The following is a 21,979-nucleotide window of genomic DNA, read 5'->3' on the forward strand; positions in this document are numbered from 1 at the left end:
TTATATAAGCCCCCCTCCCAAGCTTGGAAGGGATCATCTGGAGCTACCTGCCGTCAATCTGCCTACGCTGTCAGCCATGCCGTCAGGCTGTCGCCGTCATCGCCAGGCTGCCGCCACCATCACCAACATCTTCCTCTCCCTCACACAATTCATCATCATCATCCTCACCATCATCACTCCATTTTTCATCACCATCACATCTCCTCACGTCATCTCTGATCATCTAGAATCTTGAGAAGCTTTTATTGAAGCTCCTCTAGACCAAGTTCACCCACGGCTCCCTGGATTTTTAGTCTGTATCCTACAAGGCCTATTTCTTGTGTAGCGAAGGAGATCTCAGGCAGTAGTAACTTAGGAATTCGTAAGGGATCCTAGGGAGAGTTCTCCAAGTCAAAATCTACTTCGTCAATGGCTCCTAAGAAAAAGTCGAAAGGAACGCACTCAGGAGCTTTCACCCAAATCACGAGAGTGGACAACACCCCGATATTAAATGCCCAGGTTCCAAAAAATAATCTCGCATGTAAAGGATGCATAAAGCATGTTTCAGTTCACATAGAAAAACTTAAATGCATTAGAAAATTTTTATATTTTGCTTCGATGTAAAAAGTTTAGCTGGATGACGAGGTACTTGCATTGCTTGCACTTCCGTGGTCAAGGGTAGTCGCATTTTGAACATATAATACACGAGTTAAAAGGATGCACTTGTGCAAAGATGTTCTTGTTGCATCGCGCATATAAGTTAAATGCATTTTTGAGATATTCTTACATATTTGGAGGCTCACTTTGTTGGAAAGGAAGGGACAAATAGCACTTGATGCACTTATGTATTAAATTCCTTACTGTGTTCGCATATAGGATAATTGTAGAGAGTCATTTAACGATGAATAAATAGTTGGAATGAAATGATAGATACAATTTACGCTAAGTGAAGTAGTAAAGGAAGGATTAAATCAATGATGTATTCATTGGCACCTGCACATGAAGGAATGATGCATTCACACATAGGGTTATTTTATCAAAAATCACAATTGGGGAAAGGATGCACCTTCATTAAAATACAAAAGCTTTGAATCCAATGCATAAACGTAGGGTTTATAGGAGGTAGTTCTGAATGTCAATCAAAATTGTATAGCACAAGGAAAGATGGAAAGATCATTGTAGATCCTATAGTTGCATAAAGGTGAAAGGCCTATGGTCTTGAAATTGCATATTCACATGGAATGATACATCTCATACATCCTTGCAAATTTTAGAGGGCAGTATTTTCATCTCTAAGGGAAGGATCATCTTTATTTGTAAGATAGTTAGATCAATTAAGTAAATCGCAAAATTGAGTAACTCACATGAGATTCATAAAGGCGTGAATAGTTACCGTATGACAATCACCTCAATGTGCGAGGTTAGGATAAGTTATGATAAAATTCTACTTAGTATCACACTTAGGATGTCGAATTAATATTTTCGATCTTAAAGTTCTATCCACATTCACGAAATGTTAGGGTTATCTAAACACCCGTGCAAGAATGATCTAGGGTTCTCACCCTAAGGATCAGATGACCAAATGCTAGAATTTTGCAAGGAATTTAGGAACCCTAGGGCCAAAACATTTAACACCCTAGTAGGATTAGGGTTTTGGATTGGGTCAATGGGACTCCCAAACCCTACATATTGATCAAAGGTATTCTTGATCAAGAAATACCATATGATGAGGATATAATCCCACAAGTTAGGTACTAACACCTATCTCGTGCAACATGCCTGCAAGGTCCTATGCTCTTGCGACTAAATCACAAGTTAGTATTGCTACACCTTAGAGCAAGGTTGGCGAGCTCTAATTACAAATTAGTTTCTCTAAGAATTGAGTAGTTGCCCTATTACAACACTCCCTCTTGGGAGCTGGTTTGTCAAGCTTAAGGGCAGTGGTGAATTGCCAAGAAGCAAATTGACCAACCAAGTTAGGACGACGGGGCTGTCTAGGATTTGTTGACTATAATATAAGGAAACCTAAGGTAGTGACAATTTGGGGTCAACAGGATATAAACCCTAACCCAAGGAAAAGGGTAAACAAGCAACTCAGCTTGCTAAACCCTTGGGATCTTGCCAAGTCGCGAATGATCCAGGATTGAATGCTAGAAGTATTCAGGGAGAAGGAATCACGCCTTAGTAGTTGGCTGTATGAATGGCCACTGGAATGCTCGTGATTGTATTCTTAGGTACACTGTTTGTACTTCTTTGCTCAAGGAACTAATTCAGGAAAAACAACTAATGCTTCAGGTTAAAAGCCTGGACGGAGAGGTAGTATCACTTACCTCCAACTGTCTACCTGACCCAAGTATTATGAAGGTAGATAGATAGATAGAAAAATAGATAGATAGATAGATAGATAGATAGATAGATAGATAGATAGATAGTATCATAGTACCCTAGTATGTACTACTTTGTATCTATTACATACTATCATAGTACCCTAGAACCTCACATCTACTGCATAATGCTTAAGGTACCCTAGCACCTGCTACATAGTATCATAGTACCAGGTACTTGACACTATGATACTAGAGAACTAGGTGCTAGATACTAAGATGCTATGATATTATGTGCTAGGTACTGAGTACTAGGTACTAAATACTAGTGTTCTATGATACTATATGCTAAGTACTAGGTACTAGGTACTAGGTACTAGGTACTATATGCTAGGTACTACATAGCCGTGGTCGTAGTCATAGTCATGGTTGTAGTCGTGGTCATGGTCATGGTCGTGGTTGTAGTCATAGTCGTGGTCATGGAAAAAGAGAGAGATAGAAGGAGAGGATAACAATCTAAGAAAAAAAAAAGAATGATAACAAAAACAAATTGTTTGTTGTAACATAGACAAAATGGAAAACAAAGAAGGTCCTGTTGTTCAAGTTCGCGAGGTGTATCTTAATCAGCGTGTCCCATGTCCTTGCTCTCAATGCAAGCTGGCAATTAGAGGAAAACACCGATTGTCTATAAAACACGTACGACGATTTGGCGAGTTTCAATTTGAGATCATTGATCAGGCGATTGCGGATTTTCAGTAAATGGTAAGAAAATTTAATATCAATCATGCATTGTACTCGCAAGCTAATTGAATACCATATATAATATAATTGGGTCTCGCTCGCAAATTGTCTATCCAGGGAGGTGATGTCTCATCCTAAGGAGAAGTGCACCCTTTGTGGCCAATTAGAAGAGTATGTGAGCGTGCGATGGATGGAGTGCAGGAGCCAATCCACCACTTGCAAGGCCAATCTATACCATCAATGCCAGAGAAGACAGGCAACCTTCCAGACCTACCTATAATCTTGGAGCCTGAGATGGAGGCAATGATCGATGCATTGATTCTCATGGATGTCAAGACTTCTAATCTGCTTAGAGAGGAAGCATCCATACCATTATATGATGGGTTCCGAGTATCTCACCTGAAGATACTGCTTGCACTCTTAAGTGTGCAAGCAAAATACGGGTGGAGCGATACAAGTGTGACCGAGTTGTTCAGGTACCTTGTACATACGCTTTGTTGAATTTTTTTTCGGCACTATTATTACAAACATTTGTGCTTTTTCAAGGTGTTTATGATTTTTTTAAGGTTATTAAAATATCATATATTACCACCTACAAATGCCATGCTTGAGTCTTGTGATGATGCACGACATGTTTTACAAAAGCTTGGCATGGACTACAATAACATCCATGCATGTATCAAAAATTGCATACTATTTCAAGGAGAATACGAGACTATGGAGACATGTCCAAAGTGTGGTGCTCACAGGTATTGATTGGACTTGCAAGGGCAAACCATCCCTCAAAAACTTCTCAGACACTTTCTACTTATTCCCCGCATAAACCACATGTTTCGTACGTCCGGCATGGCGAGCTTGACAACGTGGCATGTGCAGAATAGGTCCACGGATAGAGTTCAACGAATATCAGCGGACTCACGCGCATGGAGCCACATTGACTCTACCTTCCTAGGCTTTGCCCGGGAGCCAAGGAATCTTCGGCTCAGTCTTGCAATGGATGGCGTGAACCCATTCGGTCTACACTCAACTTCTTACAGTGTGTGGCCTATAGTCCTTGTCAACTACAATATCCCTCCATGGCTTTCTACGAAGAAAGGACATCTCATCCTTAGCTTACTCGTCCTGCTACAAAGTCAAAATGTAATATACCAGACATTAGAAATCGCATGAACCCCCTTTTAAGTAATGGGAATAATGATATAGCATTTTTGAGAATTTCCTAAGGATAATGTATTTTTTTTTTCCTTATTCCCCTCCCCAGCCAACTGTCGTGCTGGAGAGGGAGGGGAATAGAATGTATGGAAAAAGCTCCTCAGTGGAGCTCGTTGGTCACAAACCGTCGTCGCGCAAACACATAGGGGAGGAAGGAGGTGGGGGGAGGGGGGGGGGAATCGCCGTGAGGGAGGAGAGAAAATGAGAAGAGACGTCATGCTGCTACCATGAGGGGAAGAGAGGAAGAGGAAAGCGGGAGGGCTGCCACGATACCACTCTGAGCAGTGGGTAAGAGAGAGAGAGGGCTTGAGGGAGCACTCTGCCTAATGCCAGGAGGCATATTTCACGGTGGATTCCGTGCCACAGTGGATTCCGTGAGGTTCTACGGTGGATTCCGTAAACTTTGATGATCGGGGCTCATACACAAACTGGATTCCGTAACCAGTGCCTAACGGGTTAATTCAAGAAGCTGGTTGTTACATGTCCAACTAATGTGTTAGGTAATTAAATAACTAAAACAACCTGAGGAAAGTGCGGAGGATGGGCCATAGGTCCGTCCTACGGATGGGTGGTCCCGGTTGGCTGGGAACTTTTCTCAAATCACGATGGACAGCAGGAAGATTATCAAAGAACAAGAACAACAAAAGCGTTGACCTAGAGTTATGAACGAACCCGATTTACACTGTTTTAGGGGAACGGAATGGGACTGTGCCTTATGGCAGAGAGGTTGAGCTTTGCATCCCTCTCATTTCCCATTGTCCTTGAACCAAGTGCAGCATGAATCCACTTCGGACCTGGGATTTCTGCGTAAATTATTTTGCTTGGGTCCGATGATAGTTTCCGTTAGGAAATGACCAATAAGGAAAACCCTAATTCAGGTCGATCCTAAGTGGGAACGGCTGGAGTACTTCCGCTACGTGGCAGACGCGGAAAGCCCTAGATCGTAAACCCCATAACATTCCATGGGAGTGTCGGGTGGAGCTTTCTAGACATCCTTTCCGATGGACTGCTAAGATGTGCCCTAAAGATACAAATGGACACGTTACACAAAAATATGGACGTGCATCTTCGTCCATTAGTCGATGAGCTTAAGATTTTGTGGGAGGAGGGGGTCACCGTGCAAGATATCAGCAGACACGATGGTCAGTGGTTAGCCAATATTTGAGCCATTCTCATGTGGAGGATGCATGACTTTTCGGGATTCAAAAAGTGCTCAGGTGAACAGGTCTCCGTTCTCATTGGTAATATCTATATTTTATCTCGTTCAAGCAAGTATTCACTGGGTCGTGGTGTTGGAACAAGTCTGGTTACCTGAGGTTATCATGCATGTCCATTGTGCGGGCAACAGTTAGACTCCCGAAGGTCACGAACCATGAAGAAGATGGTATATCAATGACAAGCTGCTTTCTTGCCAAAGGATCATGAACTCAAGGAAGGTTTCCTTGGACAACCTCCAACACGTATGAACACTGCAAGCTGGTATGAGCTGAAAATGGTCCACGCAGAATCACATCCAAACGGAATGCAACGGTTCTTTGTTTTCTAGGAGTTGCCATATTGGACCCACTTATAGGTCAACCACTTGTTGGATCCCATGCATATTTTCAAGAATGTGGGCAACTTGCTATGGGACCACATCACAGGAAAGAGAGATACTATAGGGGCACAAATGGATTTGAAGGAGGTAGGTAAGATGGAGGCGCTTTGGCCGCCGCAGTGGAGTGCTGATGGTCATGTGCAGCTTCCTCGCGCTCCTTGGGTTTTGTCCACTAAAGAAGAGTGCATTGTGAAGTAAGTAGTCAAGTCTATCTGCACTCCGACGGGTATGATGTGTTCTCTCAGGTCTGCATTTTCTAAAGACGACCAATTATCAGTGCTAAAATCCCATGACTGGCATAAGATATGTTAGGTTTGTACTACGAATGGATTGTAATTGGCATGCGCATTTTGCTATTTGGAGTGTAGCCATTATTCATAATGCTTTCTCATTTGTGCAGTTTGTACTACCGATCGCGATCGTAGGATGTCTTACTCCAGAAATACGTGGAGCCATTTACAAGTTGTCGACTTTGGTGCAATGGATCTCATAGAAGGAGATTAAGACGTCCTCTATTGAATCCTCGAGGCGGGCAACAGTGGAGATGGTTTGTCTCTTTGAGAAATACCTGCCCATCAGCATGCTCACGATACAAATCCACCTTCTTGTGCATCTTGTAGATGAAGTGGAGATTGCTGGACCTGTCCATACATGATGGATGTTCTTCTTGGAGTGATTCATGAAAACCTTGAAAGGATTTGTGTGACAAGGATCTCGTCCAAAAGGTAGCATGGTTAAAGGTTGGTTGGTGTCTAAGGCGCTAGTGCATATTTCACAATGGCTACCAACAGTGGATCCAGACAACGAAATGCTATGGTCACTGAAGAACAATGATAGACTGACTGGAGATGTGGTGGTTGGAAATGGGGTAGAAAAAAGAATGGATGCCTCAATGAAGGATAAGGTGAATCACTTTTGTATGTTGCACCATGCCTCTATGGAGACGTGGCTCACCAAGTACTAGATCGCTAGGTAAGATCAAGAGGAAGCGCGAGCTGAATTCCGACATAGTACGCATCATCCACCGATTCGATATCCCGAAGGCATGGAGGAGATGCCGCAGTTCATGTCAACGCGATGGTTGCATGGAGCTTTGACCGCAGCACCTCGCGAAGGGACAGAGGTCTCAATGGAGGAGTGGGAATTCTCAAGGGGATGTAGTCCAAAGGTGATGAGAGGTTTAGAATTTGTCGTATCTAAATTTGATATGCGATATCTAATTTGAGTGTTTCAATGTATAGTACAAAATATATAGTGCAGCGTGGTCGCGTAGACAGCATTTTTGCGTGGAGCGTATTGACAAAATGCGCTCCACAATGGACTGTGGTATCATGGCAAGGATCGAGCAAGAGAGCCGGTGATGAGCAACAGATCCAAACACGGTTATGGATGAGATGGAGTATTTTGGGAACTTGCAAAGTATTGTTACGGTGGATTACTGTAGCTTCTCCATGATACTATTCGATGTGCAATGGTTCAAAGTGGTACTTGGAGGAGCTGGTGCAATAGTTCGATGAGGTCCATTTGGATTTCTCAAAATAGATTCCAAAAAAAAATGGACGGATTTGCGCGACACCTTTGTGTTGCCGGCCCATTGTGAACAGGTGCATGGACTCATTTGTTTGCTAATTGTATTACGACATGGTTTATGTCACAATGGTTTGAACTCTCTTGTACGTGTTTATGAACAGGTAATCTTCTATCCAAACCCGAACAACCTCGATGGTGGTATGTTATACCTTCAACTCCCCAAAGTGCAAGAGTATATGATCAAAGCGATGTTCCAAGCATAGATGAAGATAATATGCAAATAAAGGGGTTGATATTGCAAGGGGTGGAGGCTGTCAAAAGGTTGGAACCAGTATCGGCTAACAATGATGGAAATACAAGAGTCCAAGAATTCTTTGAGAATGAGGTGGACTCATCCTTTTGTGGTGACATGTCTATCAACCTTCTAGTGTATGCGGAGTTGTGTCAAGACGTTGACATGGGACCATAGGATACTTCATACTTGGAGTATCCACTTACTCAATTCGTTGACCAATCGCTTATAAGGGTATATAAGATATGAATTTAAAGTGAGATTTTTTAAAAAATGATTTATATTACTGTGCTTTGTATGATTTAAATTGATTATTCTAACATCATTTTTTATCTGTGCAAGTGACATTTTCAAGATGAGTTGAGGGATGAGCAATGAGGAGTTACAGGATATCTTCACACACATGTCTCTAGACTAGATCCTGAGATTCAGAAATGACAGACCAAGAGCTGTCTTGGTCTTCGTCAGGGCACTCTGCTAGATCTACTTCAGTGCGATCAGATGCTTCAACTTCGAGCAGACGAGCTGGATGCTCCAGACTTGGCTTAGAGGGAGGGAGTGCTTCTAGATCAGGGGGATGCTGCAAAGATACGGATGCAGTGAGCCCGTGGTAGACACAGGATACAGGTGTGACTACTCGCTCTCGTGGCCCTTCCAAGGAGCATGGCTCAAGCTCAGGTGGATACTGTGGAGGCACAGACGCGGTGTCTCTGTCTCATCATTCAGCTGGAGTTGCATCACCCTAGAGATTTGTCATACATGTGGGGACATCTACTCTAGTTACTCCGGCTTTTGCTCAGCCGTCAGCAAGTGGCACCCCTATGGGTACCACTCTGAGAGATATTACCTCGATCGGTATACTGGATGCACAGGGGTCTCCTGGATATGCCCAGGAGCATGGACGTAGATGGGAGAGGACCCATCTTAGGCAAACTCCAGGGGGATATAGATATCTAGTCGATGGTAGGTCAGGAGCCATCATCATGAATGATGAGGGGAGGAGGGTGATGGCTCGCATGAGAGAGTTGTGCTAGCAAGTTTTTCGGCACAACGTCTTAGATCATTGGAAGAACATACCAAAGGGGAGCAAGGACTACATAGTAGCATCCTTGCATGAAGAGTTTCCAGTTCTAGCCTCAGTATAGATTCTCTATGGGCTAGATGATGGATTGAATGCATACATATATGTCACACAGACGATTCGACGCACGCAAGGCAATCAAGAGTGGGGCTGCAAAGCCTGAGTGGTTAGATACAGATGACTGGCGTCGACTAAGGAAGAAGGCTACAGATTCTCCAGGACATTGGAGTCAGTAGCGCGAGGCGGCGAGGGCACGACTCGAGACTGGAGTGGTCCATCATCTTGGGAGTGGCAACCACAGAATATATTTGGAGGACTTTGTAAGTTTTTCTTTTGTTTTGCTTATTTATTTTTTTACAATATCCTTTGTACTGACAATCATATTTCTAACAGTTAGCATTTTGTTTTCTTTGCAGCACTCCATTACAAATCGCGATCCGACTGGCCTTGAGACTCGATATGCAGAGAGGCACGGTCTCACTTCATTGATCGACTGATTGTATAGATGCGGTGGCCCTGTAAGTCACTCATCTTTCTTGTCCATAGTTACCATGTTTAATTAGAATGCATTATTGTATGGTGGACTGATGTGTTGTTTCTGTTTTTGTAGAGTCTGTTCGATGCTCCTTTGCGGCAAGACGAGCTTTCGGAGGGCGAGGATATGTAGCTTGCCCTTGAATCCCTGGAGCTCACACACCTTTATTTTTGGGTCGCCTGATCTATGTAGACATTTTCTACGTATTAGTGATATCTTGTCATGATTGTACCAATCGCTTATTATGCAATCATGTATTTATTTCATGTATCAGTGTTATGTTTCACAAATTTTTTTCCCTGTTATTACCGTCGCTATTAGCGTCACAAAGTTTACTGCTCGTGTCGTTATTGGTGTTGTTATTTACATCACAAACCATCGCTATCAGCGTCAGTATTGGCGTCAGTATCAGCGTCGCATTTTGCGTCGGTATCAACGACTGTAACGTGTCCACTAGAATCCTCTAGGACACGTCTTAGCAGTCCATCGGAAAGGTTTTCTAGAAAACTCCACCCGGCACTCCCACGGAATATTGCGGGTTTTGCAATCTAGGACTTTCCGCGTCTGCCACGTAACGGAAGCGTCCTGGCCGTTCCCACTAGGATCGACTGGAATTGTTTGGTCATTTTACTAACAGCGACTAGCGTCAGACCTGATCGAACTACTTTACGCAGAAACGCCAGGTCTGAAGCGGATTCATGCTGCACTTGGTTCAAGGAGAATGGGAAACGAGAGGGATACAAGGCTGGACCTCTCTGCCAAAAGGCATAGTCCCATTCCGTTCCCCTAAAACAGCTTGAATCGGGTAATCGGTAATTCCGAGTCATCGTTCTCATTACTTGTTTCGGTGATGTCGATCGTCCTTCTGTTCGTCGAATGCTTTGAGAAAAGTTCCCGGCTAACCGGGACCACCCATCCGTAGGACGGACCCATGGTCCATCCTCCGCACTTTCCTCGGCTTGTTTTAGTTATGTAATTACCTACCACATTAGTTTGACATATAACAAACAGCTTCCTTGATTAACCCTGTTAAGCACTGGTTTCTTCACGTAATCTTATCACAGGACATAAAGAAAACAATGCCAAACAACTTCTTTATTATCATTTTATCCTTTTATCTTTGCAATACAAGGAGTTCCCGCCCGTAGGCGTATTCATAATTCGCTCAAAGGCTATCCAGTAATCCACCAGGGATCACTAATCCAAGTTTCTGCCCGTAGACTAGTATGCGGGCCTCGAGATCCAATCCCGAGTCACGTTAGTCTCTTGTGCAGGGCCCGGAAGGCGAGGGATTTACAGCCAGAGCCCCCCCTGGCACCCAAGCGTCCTCCTGCTCCAAGCAGAACTCAACGGAGAGACCTCTCACGGCGGGTTCGGTCCACGTTCCCGGCGCGGCTAACAACCCCCTTGGTTAGGGTCAGGCAGGAAGTCGGGGGTAACTGAAGCTGCCTCTCCCTTCAGGCCTTCAACCTGAAGTATTTAGATGTATTTTCATCCTTTAGTTCATTAAGCAAACATTGCAAACAGTGCTTTCTAAACTGTTACAAGCACAATCAATTTTCAGTGGTCGTTTAGCTGGCAAACTGTTAAGGAGTGACTCCTTTTCCCCGAATGCAACCCGCATTCGATCCGGAATCAATTGCAACTTGGCAAGATTCCTATCATTCTTGGGTTAGGGTCATACCCTACCAATACATTAGGTTTTGTTGTGGCAGGATCCAGCGACCTTGTCGCTTTAGTTTATTGTCTGGTCCTTTGCAAATACCTAACTTCCCTTTCCCTTGGCAATTATTCCCAAGGAAAGTGAGTAACAGGATGATTACTCATCCTCTTGTAAGTTAAATTCCTTCAATAACTTGCCAACCTCATTTCGAGAGATGACAAAAACTCTCTTGTGGACAAATCTCAAGTCTATACAATGTTGCAGCTTTTTGCACATGTATTGCATCTAATTTCACGGGATCATTCTACCCATTGCTTAGCATTTTCCGGTCACGGAATTTACCTCCAGCCGAGTAACAGGGTTTTAGGGTATCCTCCAAACCATTCCTAGTTATGTTGGCCCATGGTACTAAAGATAAGCAACTCCGTCGGAGTTTCATCACTTTGAACGAATGATCCTTAGGATAAAACCTTAGATCATTTCATGTATGAAAATCCAATTGATTCGACATTTCATGAACGTGGGTAAGATCTTTAGATTCGCGGGTTTGTCTTGGCAACCAGTGTAATGCTAGGTCGAATTATTATTGCACTAACCCTAGTTAACACTTGGGATACTTATCATATCGACTCAATCATGCCCATATGAATCCTTGTGGTTTAGTCAATTCAATTATGCTTGTCTTGCGACAAGGATGATCCTTCTAAAGTAATAAACTAAATCTAACGGAGGACAATAGTTATAACTCCACCAATTCGCGTAAACATGCGGTTTATTGTATTTACGCAACACATGGTCCATGATAACTATATCCTTCTCTGGTGCACGATAATCTGGGTACTAACTTTTCCTAGGACTACTAGGTCTTACATCAATAGTCATACCTACAACCTTGTTGTCTACACTTTGGCATCTTATGCTTTGACTCCTAAATGCGGCTCTTAATGAATGTCATTTTTCGCATGACGACTACGCAATACACAACATTCTCCTAGCTACGAAGTAGTCAATGAAACTCATCCAAAGCTAGTGTTAACTTATTCCATCTTACATGCTATTTGCAAGTTCATAAGATCATCTTCATACTCTATTATTCCTTTTCGGATAATACCTTATGGGGTTAACCTTGCCTCATGAAATCATTACGAGAAGGATGTTGCCTAACATGCGGCACACGCTTATTTCTTCCATGTCTAGGACGAAAGATAATGCACTTATAAATCCCATTTCCTTGCCTGGGATTAGACTCATTACTTTGATAATGTACCAAAACTACATGCAACTAGCCTTCTACTCGTTCAAATTCATGACATAATTCAACCTTGCCTAATGTTTCAAGAGATGCTTTATCACATGTATTTCTTTTCAATTTCCGTATGCATTAAAATTAAGCGTAAAAATGCAATTCCTTTTCTGAGCTAAGCGCGCCTAATCATGCGAGAATAACTCGAAGGAACCTGGACTTGAGGGCTCGGGGAGATGTCCACTTGTACATTCGGAGATGAGCCTTCCGCGGTCGCTCCTTGTGATCTTTTTGGGGCCATTGTAGACGTGGATTCGACTTATGATTTGCCCTTGCGGTCTACGAAGTGACTGGCCTCGGAATGCGGCCTTCCGACCTTTGCCTTTATCCTTGTATGCGGAAGATTCCTTTTCGGGATGGTACTTGCGGCAAAGGCTTTAGGAGTCTTTCAAGAAAACTCGAATCGGCATGGAAATTAATCTCGGACGGCTTGCGGCTTCAAAAATATTTTTGCGAGAGCCTTTTCGATGGTTCTTGCGGGGTCTTTATGGCTTCACCGTCCCCTCTTCAAAGTTCCGGGGAGGGGTATGAAGAGGTCTTCTTGGAAATGTGGTGGGAAGGGGGCTTAAGGAGGCCCCCTCTTAGAAGCTTCTAAAGAAGCTTCTAAGAAGCTTCTGAGCTTCCACAGAAACACATGGGGGGGGGGGTCGTGATTCAACGTGGCGGGGCAGTCCAAGATGGCCGCGGTCAGGGTGGCAGCGATGGCGGCTCGTGGCGGTGGCTGGCGGACCGGCAACTAGCGGCGGATTGGGCGACCTCCTCCTGCTCGGCGACCAGCACAGCGACCTCCCCTTCAAGCTCTCTCCCACAACCGTCCTTTCTCTCTCTCCCACAGCCGTCCTTTCTCTCTCTCCCACAGTTCCTCCCTCTACCACACCCCCTTGATGGGGGGTGTTTATATAGGCATGGGGGTGGGGAAGAGGGCCTCCACACACGTGGAGGACTCCCCTCATGTAGTCCCCACTTCACTCCTTCTTGGCCATCCCCCCTCCACACTCCCTCTCCTCCAGCCATGCATCGGCTGGGGGAAGGGATAATTTAAAAAAAAATTGCCTTGAATTTATCCATTTGCCCCTTCCCAAGCGGTCGTTCCCTTGCGGTTTTTTCGGTCCTCAACCCCGGCCTTTAATTCTCGACGTGGGACCTCATTTTCGAGCGTGCAGGGTGTGGATTAGGTTACCAATAATCACGAAGTAGGGGAATACTCTTGCACAAGGTGTACACGGCGTGCGGCAAGTTAATATTTGCATACGGGGTACGCGGAAATATTACAACGACGCTGATACTGACACCAATGCCAACATTGATAGCGATGGTGATACCGACTAATCTATGGCATCGCCAATAACGACGCTTTTCGAGACAACGGAAAAAAAAATTGTTATTTGCATTTTCATCGCTTTTAACGTCGGTATAAAGCCTATATCTTGCAGTGTATCTTAGGGAACATTGTTTAGATGTATTCCTATCAACAAGTGTGAAATGCCACAACCAATAGAGTTACTCACAACTGAGTTCAATATCACACATATTAGATTTGAGAATATTATATATCCTAATCATTCTTCATCCATTTTCATTAGAATGAAAATTTTAAATTTTTTTAGCTTTAATTATTTCCTCAAGCACATAGACATTTCTTCAAAGATTAGAAAGGACTCCTTCGTCTCATCTCGATTCATTAATTAGTTGGAAAACTTGTGATGCTCAAACTATCTAGAGCTTCAAGTTGCAGGTCATAAAATATACTCAAAGCTCAATGAACATTGTCATAATATCAAGGACACTCATTACCATGGTTTATTTAAGTTCATGTCTTTGGATTGATTTTTCAAGAAATAGCACTAAAAGGGAATGGGGCAATAGCGACGACCATTTGCGACACAAAAAAGCGGTGTCGCTATTAGTGTTGCTATTAGCGTCGCTAATTCTATTAGCGATGCAAATAGTGACACATATTGCTACGTCGATCTGATTAAAAAGCTTCGAAAACCCAAGCGTAACATTTTTCGAGAAAACATTTGCGAGAAAGAATGAAAGAGAGAGCGATAGAGCTTAAAGCTTTGAGAGAGAGAGAGAGAGAGAGAGAGAGAGAGAGAGAGAGAGAGAGAGAGAGAGAGGGAGGGAGGGAGGGAGGGAGGGAGCTCATCACCATCGTCACCTGCCACCACCGCGACACACGAAGAAAAAATAGAAGTGTGCTAGGGAGAAGGGAGGGAAGGTGCAAAGAGAAGGTACAAAGGGTTTCATCTTCAGGCCTTTGAGGTAGGTACATTGCCTCTTCTTGCTTTATTTTTGTGTTCTCTTGTTTTCTTTTTTTGTTTTTATTTGCAAAGAGATACATGGAAAGAGAGGGAGGGAGGAAGGGAGGGAGAAGAATGAAGGGAGAGGAAGAGAAAAAGAGGGAGAGAAAGGAAACAAAGAGAAAGAGGAAGAGAGAAATGAGAGATGAAGGGAGGGAGAGAGGAGGATGAGTGAGAGAAACAATGAGAGAGAGAGGGGGGAGAAACAAAGAGAGAGGAAACAAAGAAAGGAAAATTGAGAGAGAAAGAGAGGGGGAGAGAAATAGAGAGAGGGACAGGGAAGGAAGAGAGGAGGAGGAGGTAGAAAAGAAGGATGAGGTAAAGAGAGGAAGAAGAGTGAAAAGAAGAGAGAGAGAGAGAAAGAAAGAGAGATAGAGAGAAAAAATAGAGAGCGAGAGAGAGGGAGAGAGAAATAGGAAAAAAATGAGAGAATGAGAGAGAAGGTCAAGAAAGAAAATTAAAGGGGGAGGGGGGAGAGAGAGATAAAGAGAGGTGGGGAGACATTTCTTTCAATATATTTGTTTCTTAAGCTTTTTATTTTCTATCTTTGATTGTCTTTGCAATGAGATGAGTTGAGTGAGAGTGGGGAGGGAAGGAGGGAGAGAAATAGAGAGAAGAAGGGAGGGGAAGAAAGAGAGAGATGGAGAGAAATAAAAAACGGAAGAGAGATGGGCTTCATAAAAATGTGTCAAAACCGGAGCATGGCATTCACCACAACAAAAACAAGGCATAGACACGCATGTTAGACGCATAAAGTCGGGCGCATCTATCATTGCGCCTATATGCACGTGTAAAAGAGCGTGTAAATAGATGCGAATTTTGCGTCTATATTTCCGCGCAGATAGACGCGAATATAGACGCGTTTGCAGACGTGTAATTATTTAACCACTTGAAATTGAACTTAATATAATAAAAAAACCAGAGTTAATAATTATTTTTGCATTGCTCTCTAATGAATGGCAGTTTCTCTAGTTGACAAGCCTGATATAAGTAATTAGCGACAAGCGACACAAATCTTATTATACAATTAGTAGCAAGCATTGCATGTATTTCGTAATTTCTCTACTTGAAGATGATAAAAAATACTTCATTTTTATTATGAAAAATTCAATTTAGCTTTAAACTTAACTATTGATTCTTGAGTATGCACATGTGCGTATGATATTTTCCATAGAATTAAGAATACACATTGAATCATTAAGTGAATTAAGTATGTTACAGTGAATGATCCATCTCATCTTCAATGAGATCAGCCCTTGCTAAACTATCTACTTCTAGGTCTATGTTACCAAGAGGTAACGAAACAAATAAGTCTATCCCACTATCACATGTGTTGCTATATTGCTCAATAACTTCATCATCTTCAACCACATTATTGTCCTCTTCTGCGTTTCCTTGAACATCCTCGCGAGGTTCATCTTGTACTATATCATGCATATCATCCATTATGGTGTCATCATGTACATCATCATTAATTGTTGGATTGTCATCTGCTATCTCTATGTCGGTAATATTACCATACATTGGTTTTGAACGATTAGATATAGGGATGGCATACCACCATCGGTTATTGTTTACCATTGGATGATACACAAGTTGTATTTGAAAAATAAAAAAAAGAAACCTAAATACTTATTATAATGTGTATATGTATCATATGTAGACATATAAAAAAATTAGCTTTTACATATATACCTGCTTGCATTGTTGAGGTAGTACTAATGTGTCATTCTTGTTTCAGTGAAATTTTGTAGAGTCAATGATTACAAAACCACTTGGATGACGTCTGATTGTGCAATGCTTACCATTTGTTGCCACTTCTTTAAACCACTTCACATCCAGTACATATATAAAGAATCGTCTGAAGTCAAGCTTCATAATATCTTGGATCAAGCCACAATAACCTTCCATGGTACCATTGGCATCCTCAAAGTGAGTAAGGACACCACAATCTTGGGTATTTCTCTTTTCATCTATACGTTGAGTTTGAAGATGTTTACCCTCACACCAAATAGCATTGAATAATGTACACTAGTAGTAAAAGATTAAGATCAAGCATGTCAATTTATTATGTAAAATATAACTAGAAACAAATTAATTGATAGTATGTCTCACATTTGATAAGCAACCTCGTGCGTATTTCCACTCTTCTTGAGATATATTAATTTTCTCCTCTTTTTCCATTATCTCCATTTCGTCATGTAACCAATCTATATCAATATGATGTGGGAGCGTGTTTAGATGATTTGGAAATGAGACATTACGTCCATATCTAGTGCAAAATGCTCGTCTTTCGCTTTTTCTTATTGCCCTTGCTTCATTATATAGTGTCACCCATTTGCTCATTACATCACTATTGAGCACACAAAAACTATTTAACTTGCGAAGTTCTTCTTTTGTTAGCACTTTACTCATTCCTTTTCCTTGAGGTATTATAGAAGTCATCCTCAAGTCTTCATCATCTTTCCATAGTCGTGGTTGAGAGGGGTCCACTTCAGCAAGATATTCAGAGATATAAACAAGGGATGATTGCACTAACCAACCCTCAGCCATGCTTCCCTCAGGCCGTGCTTTTTGCCTCACAAAATCTTTCAAGGTTTTCATGAAGTGCTCAAGAAAAAACATCCACCTTACATGAACTGCCCCACAAAGTGCAATCTCATCAATCAAATGTACGAGTAAATGTAATTGAGCAGTCAAAATGGAGTGAGGAAAAATTTTCTTCACCAAACAAACCACCCCAAGAGATAATACTCGAGCATCTTGCAATGTGTTTGGATCAATTTCCTTCGAGCTCACGTATCTGCCAGGATGTATTTGACAATTGTTTATTTTTGTGTAGAAATTCAAAGAGGTTCACTACATGATGTATGCAATATATAATTAAAAAATATAATGAATACACATCTCACAAGCTCTCCCATCTTGTAAATGATATCACATACATCTTTGGATACAAAATGGGATATGCTAGTAGGAAGTACAAACTAAATGTAAATAATATTCATAGATCAAATGATTAGTTGAGAAAAAAGTCATCATACCCCAAAGTTTACACATAGTTGCTCCACTAAATACTATATTCATGGTTAGAGATACCCTTACTTGAATCATTTTGTGCCAATCGTGGGATTTCAAACCAGATAGTTGCTCCACACCTCTTTTCTTTTTCTTTATGAAGGCTCCCTTAAGACATCTCATACATCCTGTGGGTGTTCGAAAGCTACATATTTATTCATTCACTATTTATTCCTCGTTCTTTGACAAAATCCAAGGTGCATGGGGTGGGTTAATCTTTCCTCTGGGTCCAATGCATGGCCAGGCTCGTCTCATGCGACCAATGTTACGTAAATCCTCCCTTACATTGACTGAATCACGAGCCCCTATCAAGTGATCCCATAATGTGGATACAACATTTTTGAATATGTGCATGGGGTCCAACAGGTAACTGATCTTGAGTTCACTCCAATATGAAAGATGAAAAAATATAGAGAACCTAACAAACAAACAATATATTATGTAAACAATTCATCATGCTAAATACTTTAAAGTCAATCGAGAGAAATATACTTCTTACCGACTCATGCCGAGTGGAGGGTGGCTGTTGGCATTAATCCTTCTCTCCTTCCAATCTTGAATGGTTAGAGACAGTGGAGTTATTCCATTAGTAAGGAGAACATATTTGGGATGGTCAATAGGAAGAAATCGATGATGTTTTTCATAGATAACCTTCTTTAAACGTGCTGGCCTAGAGGAAACTAGAGAGGAATTGCAAATAGGACATGCATGATATCCTGATGTGGTTAAACCTGAACAAACAAGTGAATTAATAACATGCAATTGATTCAAATCTTGAATTTCAAATATAGAGTTATATACATGTACCTGAACACTCTCCATATCCTAAAAATTCATGCATGGTCCATAACAACATGGCCTTCAATATGAAATCTCTAGAGGATGCAGATGCGCTTGTATCTTGCACCTCAATATCTTCCCATAACATTTATGACTCTTCAATCAAAGGCTCTAAGTAAATGTCCATGTTTTTTACCTTGTGCTTTCCAAGAATCAGAAGGGACAACATTACATGTCCCTTTTTAATTGTCATGGATAGAGGAATATTATAGTTCACCAATATCACTGGCCATACACTGTATGATGTGCTTTTGATGCCAAATGAATTGATTCCATCCATACCTAAACCAAATCTCAAATTTCTTGGCTCTTCTTTGAAAACGGGCCACAAATTATCTATATGTTGCCATGTCGGTGTCTCTACATGGATCCTTCATTTTCCATCACTTGAACAATGACTAGCATGCCATGACATGAGCTTTCCAATAGACTTACACTTGAACATAAGTTGAATACGTGGAACAATCGAAAAATGTCGCAAAACCTTACGAGGCACATCCATTGACTTCATCTCCATTTCGTATCTTGATTCGCCACAAACAAGACACTCTTGTGAGAACTCATGAATCCCATGAAATAAGACACAATCATTAACACATACATGGATCTTGACATAATCGAGGCCTCCCCCAGAGATGTCAAGTAATGTCTTGCTTGCTCTTCCTTTTGGAAGCATTTGTGATAATAACCTACATATATTTTTAAAAGTGAGTTTAAAAACCACCAACATATATTTGTGTCTTATTTCAAAATAGAACAATTAATATTATGATTCATAAGCCAAACTGAATTGATACCTACTTCAATAACGCATTCAAATTGACATTACTCCATCCATAAATTGTTTGCAAGTTAAGTATCTTAAGGGACGCACGAAGAACGGAGTGCGTACAACCTTCATATAACGGAGTAGATGACGCTATGTATAGTGGGTTATCTGGCTTCGTAGAGTGACCTTCTCCCCGAACCGATTGCGAAAATAGATCATGTACCATGTTGTCCAAAATCTCATCCTCTACAACTTGATGGGGCATTTCATGAGGATTACTATCATGGTCGTCAGTCTCCACTCTTCTTGAAGACTCTGCCTCCTCGTGTCGAGGTTTTGTAGCCCCTCGACGCCCGAGAGGGAGCATCTGAGGATGTGGCACCGCATCCTTCTCAACCACAAAAGGGAGTTACATGTACGTTGATATATATTGAGTAACATAGACTAGCAATCTTTGTGTTAAAAACAATGAATACCGGTGATTTTTCTCAGTCCTATTCTCCATACATGCTGAGGTGTGACATTGCAACTTGACGTGCTCGAAAAATACACCCTCGACAACGATTACACATGCATTTAATTTTTCATCGTAGCCATGTATCTCGATTATGAAGACGTAATGTTTCATCCTCACTTGAGGATATACTCGTTGACTCATCAACATGCACCGCACTAGGTGATGACGACGACATGATTAAACCTAATTCATAACAACATCAAATTTGTTATTCATATGTTTACATAAAAACTTCAAGGCGTATTAATTATTCTAAGATCTCAATTTTAAGTACACAAAACTTATCATAAATACATAAAAACTTATGATAAGAACTTACTATCAAAACTTATCTTAGATACAAAAAATCATGATAAAAAGCAAGCGCGCTAAATGCGCATCTATACATGCGTCTAACTGCGTGTCTAAATCTGTGTCTATCTGTGCATCTAAATCTGCGTCTATAAGCGCGTTTACGTAAACTTAGACGCGCATATATATGCAAAAATAGACGCAAAAGTCAAAAATCAAAAGATACTTGAATCATTTCTTTTTAAACTATGCCTTTCCTACATTTTTTGCATGTTTAGCAGCTCGAGTTCAGCCGACATGCAATCTACCTCCACTAGTCTCTTCATGACTCATCTCCTCATGACTCACCTCTTCTTTCACTTCAAAGAGATAAGAGAGGAAAGAAGAAATCCAAGGAGAGGAAGAAAGAGAGAACAAAAGAGAGGAGAACAAGAGGAACAAGAAGCAAAGAGAGGAGACAACAAGCAGCAAGCATCAAGGGAGAATAACTCACCAAGGAGAGGAAGAAGGGGAAGGAAGCAGTGCCACCACCCGTCCACACCAAAGACCCAAGTTGAGTCCTCTCTCTCTCTCTTTCTATATTAGGATCTATGATTGAAGTTCTTATATCACAAATAAATCATGGATGGCGGTTGTCGGATTAAGAGTAGCCGACTTAGCGCATTTGATAGCGCATGTAGATTTCAGTGTAGATGCAGACATAGATGTGCAGCTATGTTTTCTATCACCGAGTCTGCAGTCGCGTCTCCAAGCACGTGTATTCTGCATCTTAGATGCGAGAATACATGCGCTCTGCCCAAAAGCTTTGACTTCAGAGACGCTCTAAGAGCGCGTCTATTTTGCATCTCAAATACAAATATACACGCATTCGCCTAGAAGCTTTGACTTCTGGGATGCGTTTGAGAGTGTTTATTCTGTATCTTAGATGCGAATAGCCATTTGACCCACAGACAACAAATTCTTTGTTATGGTCGGTACATGTAAGACATCATGCATGCCTTTCTTCTTGCCATCAAGGATCATCAATGGAACAATCCCTTTATGCTTTATGTCATGTTGGGTATCATCCCCAATACATACATGACCATGTGTACCTGCAACCATCTCATCACACCACTCTCCATGCGGGGTCATGTGGTTTGACGCTCCAGAGTCAATGTACCACCTGTCATCTCTGTTCTGCCTTGACGCAAACTTGAACACATGCTGCATGGCAAAGAGTCTATCAACCTGATCATCTTGACCACCACTAGAGGATGCATAATGCCCATGCTGTCTGCCCTTTGCCTTCATATCTCCTTGCTTCTTGTAACAATCCTTTGCAATATGCCCATACCGGCCACAATAATGGCAGTCCTTGTCCCTGTTGGACTGATCAGACGACTGCCATGAACCAAAACCACCACCTCTACCTCGGGGTGATCTCCCCCTGCCTCTAAACCCACCAGATCCACGTTGGCCTTGTGAATTTGCACCATGTCAATTACTCTGCTGTTGCTGCTGTCCATAAGTATTACGAGTGTCACCACGACCTTGAAATGAACCACGACCTCTAGATCCTCTGCCATGCTGGCTAAAGTACAACACATTGTCTCTACTCTGAGATGCACTAGAACCTGTATTCAAACCAAGTTTGACTTCCTCATGCAGCAACAAAGCAACTAGCTCTTCCCAGCTAGGGCGCTCTTCTCTGACAGAAATGGAAGTGTCAAAAGCTTTGTACTCTTTGCCTAAGCCATTCAAAGCAACAGCAATCATATCATCTTCTGATACACTTGAGCCAATAGTAGCAAGTTGATCAGCTATGGTCTTAATCTCCGTGGTATACTTCTGGATGCTCTTACCATTCCTAGACATGTTGTTGAACTGTTGTTTCAACTGGATCTTTCTTGCATGTGTCATGGTTCCATAATTTATCATCAGT

The 21,979-nt window shown here is 41.9% G+C and overlaps 1 pseudogene; it reads right to left on the reverse strand.

The window, feature by feature from the left end:
- Positions 1-82: 82 nt before the first annotated feature.
- LOC148018754 (uncharacterized) lies at positions 83-21,563 on the reverse strand (annotated as a pseudogene).
- Positions 21,564-21,979: the final 416 nt, after the last annotated feature.

Source organism: Lygodium microphyllum, chromosome 20 (genome assembly GCF_053477565.2).
Source record: "Lygodium microphyllum isolate KBCC chromosome 20, Lygodium_microphyllum_v1.1.10, whole genome shotgun sequence".
Classification (NCBI taxonomy): Eukaryota; Viridiplantae; Streptophyta; class Polypodiopsida; order Schizaeales; family Lygodiaceae; genus Lygodium; species Lygodium microphyllum.